Source organism: Miscanthus floridulus, chromosome 19, assembly GCF_019320115.1.
Source record: "Miscanthus floridulus cultivar M001 chromosome 19, ASM1932011v1, whole genome shotgun sequence".
NCBI classification, from domain to species: Eukaryota; Viridiplantae; Streptophyta; class Magnoliopsida; order Poales; family Poaceae; genus Miscanthus; species Miscanthus floridulus.
This window is the reverse complement of record NC_089598.1, coordinates 113,604,020-113,610,019: the sequence shown is the minus strand read 5'-3', so window position 1 is coordinate 113,610,019 and position 6,000 is coordinate 113,604,020.

Here is a 6,000-nt window from a genome sequence, read left to right as displayed (position 1 = left end):
CGGTCAGTTGGACCGGAGCGTCCGGTCAGCCCGTGTTATGCCCAGTGAAGGGGCATAACGGCTCTATTTCGTGGGGGCTTCTATTTAAGCCCCATGGTCGGCTGGAGCTCAGTACCTTTGGCCATTTTCATTGACATAGCAACCTTGTGAGCTTAGCTAAAGCCCTCCCACTCATCTCCATCATTGATTCATCATCTTTGTGAGATTGGGACTGAATCCAAGTGCATTGCTTGAGTGTTTGCATCTAGAGGCACTTAGTGTTCGTGTTTCGCTACGGATTTCGCTTGTTACTCTTGGTGATTGCCGCCACCTAGACGGCTTAGAGCAGTGAGGATCGTTGAGCGGAGGGTGGTGATTGTCTCTGGCTCTGATCGTGGTGATTGTGAGGGGTTCTTGACCTTTTCCCGGTGGAGAGCCAAAAGATACTCTAGTGGATTGCTCGTGGCTTGTATGATCCTCATCTTGTGTTGGTTGTGCGGCACCCTATTGAGGGTTTGGCATATGAAGCCAATTAGCGCATGAACCTCCAAGTGAGTGTATCGCCACAACGAGGACTAGCTTGCCGGAAAGCAAGTGAACCTCGGTAAAAAATCATTGTGTTCATCATTGATTCCGAGGTGATTGGTCTTCATTGTTATTCATCCTTGTGATTGATTGGTTCATTCATCTACATGGCGGTATATCCTTCTTGATCACTCTCTTTACTTTACCGCAAACTAGTTGACAAGCTCTTTAGTGTAGCTAGTTGTGAGAGCTTGCTTGCTTGGTTGGTGTAGCTCTTTAGTTAGCCTTTGAGAGCACACTAACATAGGGTAGTGTCATAGCTCTTGTGTGAATCAACACTATCTAAACTAGAATTGTGGTAGGTGGCTTGCATTTTGAGTAGGCTAGCGCAACACTTGCTTCGCCTCATAATTGTCTAACTATTTTGTTAAGTGTTGTTGTAGAAATTTTATTAGGCTATTCACCCCCCTCTATCCATTAGGACCTTTCAAGTGGTATCGGAGCCAAGGTCACCGTTATTTGAGGCTTAACAGCCTTCGGTGTTAAAATGGCTCAAATCAACAACACCAAGAAGCTACCCCAATTTGATGGCTCCAACTATCCCTATTGGAAGGCAAAGATGACAACTTATATCAAGTCAATCAATAGGAAGGTTTGGAAGGTGGTAGAAACAAAAATTGAGATTGAAGATCCGGAGAATCCCACCGTGGCTGAAGAAGTACTTCTCCAAAACAATGACATTGCTATAAGTGCTATTCATGATGCAATAGATGAAAGAACATTTGAGCAATTCAAAAATATTGAGATGGCTCATGAGGCATGGAAGAAGTTGGAAGAGTCATTTGAGGGCACTCAAGCCATGAAGGGTGCAAAGGCTTACATTCTCAAAGAAAAGTTTGTAAGCTTCAAGATGAAGGATGATGAGAGTGTGCCGGAGATGTTCCATAGGCTTCAAGTGCTTATCAATGATCTCAAAGCACTTGGAGAAGAAGTGAAGGATAAGGACTTTTCCCACAAGTTCTTGAGATGCTTACCCTCAAGATTTGGTACATTGGTCACCATTCTAGTGAGAAGCGGTTTGGACACCATGACACCAAACCAAGTATTGGGAGATATAATGATCGATGATACATATAGAGATGATGATGAGAAGGAAGAAAAGAAGGAGAAGAAAGATGAGAAGAAGGATGAGAAGAAGAAGAGCGTGGCATTCAAAGCCACATCATCCAAGGGCAAAGCAAAGCAAGAAACATCAAGTGAAGAAGATGAATCTTGGGATGATGATGATGATGAGAAGATGGCTCTCTTTGTCAAGAGATTTGTCAAGTTCATGGTGAAGAAGGGCTACCATGCAAGAAGAAAGAAATCTTCATTCAAGAACAAAGAAGAGTCAAGAAGGTGCTTCAAGTGTGGAAGCAAAGATCATCTTTTTGCTCAATGCCCATACAATAGCGACATTGATGATGACAACAAAAAGAACAAGAAGAAGGACAAGAAGGAAAAGAAAGAGAAGAAGGACAAGATGGCACTCAAGAAGAAGAAGGGTGGTTCATATGTAGTCACTTGGGATAGTGATGCTTCCTCGAGTGATGATGATGATGATAGTGATGATAACAAGACCACCAAGAAGAAGGTTCTTGCAAGCATTGCTATTAATGAGAAGCCTTCTCTCTTCGAATCTTCATCATGCTTCGTGGCTAAGGCCACTAAGGTACCATCTTGTGATGATGAAAGTGATGAAGAACATGTTGATGACAATGAACATGAAAATGAAAATGATAGTGATAGTGATGTTGATGAACCTACTAAGGATGAATTATTTGACATGCTAGAAGATGCTAAAGAACACTTTGACATTAAGAGAAGAGAATGCAAGAGCTTGAATAAGAAAGTAAAAGCCCTTAAGCAAGCCCTTGATGAGCTCAAAGCAACTCATGAGAAGCTAGAGGAAGCCCATGAGAAGCCTGGCAAAGCTCACAAAAAGCTTGAAAAAGCTCATTCTTCTTCACTTAAAGAGCAAAATAAAAAGAAGCATGTTGAAACTTGCAATGTAGGTTTAACTTGTGATATAATTGATGAATCATTATCTATGCCTATCATTGTTGCTCCTACTAACCCTTCTTGTAGCACTTCCACTTCTACCTCATCTAGTAGTGATGGTTTCACTTATGATGCCTCACTAGTGGTTGAGAATGAGAACCTCAAGAAGGAGGTCACTAAGCTCACTCACACCTTAGCTAAGGCTTATGGTGGTGAGGACCGCTTGCTTATGTACTTGGGTAGCCAAAGAGCTTCTCTCTATAAAGAGGGATTGGGCTATACCCCCAAGAAAGGTAAGGCGGCCTTTGCTCCTCACAAGACTAGTTTTGTGAAGAACGATGGTCGGTTTTGCACTAGTTGTAAGCAAGTGGGTCACAAAGAGCAAGAATGTAAAAACAAAAGCAAAAATGCTAATGTATCCTCCATTAAGCTTGATTCATGCTATATGCTTACTAAGGGTACAAATGGTGTAAAGGCTAAGTTTATTGGTAAACCATGGATGGGCTCAAAGAAGAAAGCCATTTGGGTACCAAAGAGCCTAGTGACTAACCTTCAAGGACCCAAGCAAGTTTGGGTACCTAAAAAGAATTGATCTTCTTTTGTAGGTAAATTACAAAGCCGGAGGAAGGCATTGGGTTCTTGATAGTGGGTGCACTCAACACATGACCGGTAATGCAAGAATATTCAACTCAATCAACACCAATGGCAATGATGGTTATGATAGTATCACATTTGGTGACAATGGTAAATGCAAGGTCAAAGGGCTTGGTAAGATTGCAATATCCAATGACATGAGCATATCCAATGTGTTGCTAGTAGAGAGCTTGAACTTCAACTTGCTATCTGTGGCTCAATTGTGTGATCTTGGATTCAAATGCATATTTGGAGTAGATGATGTAGAGATCATAAGTGTAGATGGCTCTAACTTGATCTTCAAAGGCTTTAGATATGACAATCTATACTTGGTTGATTTCAATGCTAGTGAAGCTAGATTATCTACATGCTTGTTCACTAAGTCTAGCATGGGTTGGTTATGGCATAGAAGTCTTGGTCATGTTGGAATGAAACAATTGAATAGATTGATTAAGCATGACTTAGTTAAAGGCTTGAAAGATGTTGTGTTTGAAAAGGATAAGCTTTGTAGCTCTTGTCAAGCCGGCAAACAAGTTGGAAACACCCATCCTAAGAAAAGCATGATGAGCACTAGCAAAGCATTTGAGTTATTGCACATGGATTTGTTTGGGCCAACACAATACACTAGTATCGGTGGAAACAAATATGGTTTTGTGATAGTGGATGACTACACTAGATACAATGGGTATTCTTTCTAGTGGACAAAAGTGATGTATTTGCAACATTCAAATCATTTGTCAAAGGCATTCACAATGAATTTGAAACAACCATCAAGAGAGTTAGAAGTGACAATGGTAGTGAGTTCAAGAATACTAGAATTGATGAGTTGTGTGATGAATTTGGAATTAGACATCAATTCTCGGCCAAGTATACACCTCAATCAAATGGTCTTGTTGAGAGGAAGAATAGAACACTCATTGATATGGCAAGGTCTATGCTTAGTGAGTACAATGTGAGTCAATCTTTTTGGGCCAAAGCTATCAACACAGCTTGCTATTGTAGCAACCGCCTCTATTGTCACCGATTGAAAGAAAAGACACCATATGAGCTCTTGAATGGTAGAAAGCCCAACAATGCATATTTTCGGGTCTTTGGTTGCAAATGCTATATCTTGAAGAAAGGCACAAGATTAGGCAAGTTTGACAAGAAATGTGATGAAGGATTCCTACTTGGTTATTTCACTACAAGCAAAGCATATAGAGTTTGGAATTTGGATAGTGGTACTCTTGAGGAAGTTCATGATGTTGAATTTGATGAAACCAAGGGTTCACAAGAAGAGAATGAGAACTTGAAAGATGTTAGAGGCATTCAACTTTCAAATGCCATGAAGAACATGGATGTTGGTGAATTGAGGCCTAGGCAAGTGAATGATGATGAAGATGATCAAGTGCAAGTGCTCTCTAACTCAAATGTGCAAGATGATACAAATCAAGTTAGTACAAGTGGATCTCATGACAATGAACAAGATCAAGTGGCTAGTACATCATCTCAACCTAATGATCAAGCAAGTGCAAGCAATCAAGTTCCAATACTCCAACCAACCAATATTACAAGAGATCATCCATTGGACACTATCATTGGTGATATTTCAAGAGGTGTACAAACAAGATTAAGATTGGCATCATTTTGTGAACACTTCTCATTTGTGTCATCTATTGAACCAAAGAAGATAGATGAAGCATTGAAGGATGTTAATTGGGTGAATGCTATGCATGAAGAATTGAATAACTTCACAAGGAATCAAGTATGGGAATTAGTAGAGAGACCAAAAGGACACAATGTGATTAGAACCAAATGGGTCTTTAGAAACAAGCAAGATCAAGATGGGACAGTTGTAAGGAACAAAGCAAGATTGGTAGCACAAGGCTATAAACAAGTTGAAGGTCTTGACTTTAGAGAAACATATGCCCTGGTTGCTAGATTGGAAGCAATTAGAATCTTGCTAGCCTATGCTTGTGCCTACAACATCAAGCTCTATCAAATGGATGTTAAGAGTGCATTTCTCAATGGTTACATCAATGAAGAAGTATATGTTGAGCAACCTCCCGGTTTTGAAGATGACAAGAAGCCCAACCATGTGTACAAGTTGAAGAAGGCATTGTATGGCTTGAAGCAAGCACCTACAGCATGGTATGAGAGATTGAGGGATTTCCTACTCTCTAAAGGGTTCACAATGGGCAAGGTCGACACCACTCTTTTCATCAAGAAGATTGGAAAAGATCTATTTGTATTGCAAATCTATGTAGATGACATCATATTTGGATCAACCAATCAAGACTTTTGTGATGAATTTAGAAAGATGATGGCTAATGAGTTTGAGATGTCCATGATTAGAGAGTTAAGTTACTTCCTTGGTCTTCAAATCAAGCAATTGAAGAATGGTACATTTGTAAGTCAAGGCAAGTATATCAAGGACATGATCAAGAAGTTTGGCATGATTGATAGCAAAGTCATTAGCACACCAATGGGAACCAATGGCAACTTGGATAGTGATGCAAGTGGAAATATGGTGGATCAAAAATTATATCGGTCTATGATTGGAAGCCTACTCTATGTGACCGCATCAAGGCCAGATGTCATGTTTAGTGTATGCATGTGTGCAAGATTTCAAGCCTCACCAAGAGAAAGTCATTTGAAGGCTACAAAGAGAATATTAAGGTACTTAAAGCATACACCAAATGTTGGTTTGTGGTATCCCAAAGGAGCAAAGTTCAAGCTAGTTGGTTATTCCGACTCGGATTATGCAGGATGCAAGGTTAAAAGGAAGAGCACCTCGGGCACATGTCAATTGTTGGGAAGATCACTTGTTTCATGGTCATCAAA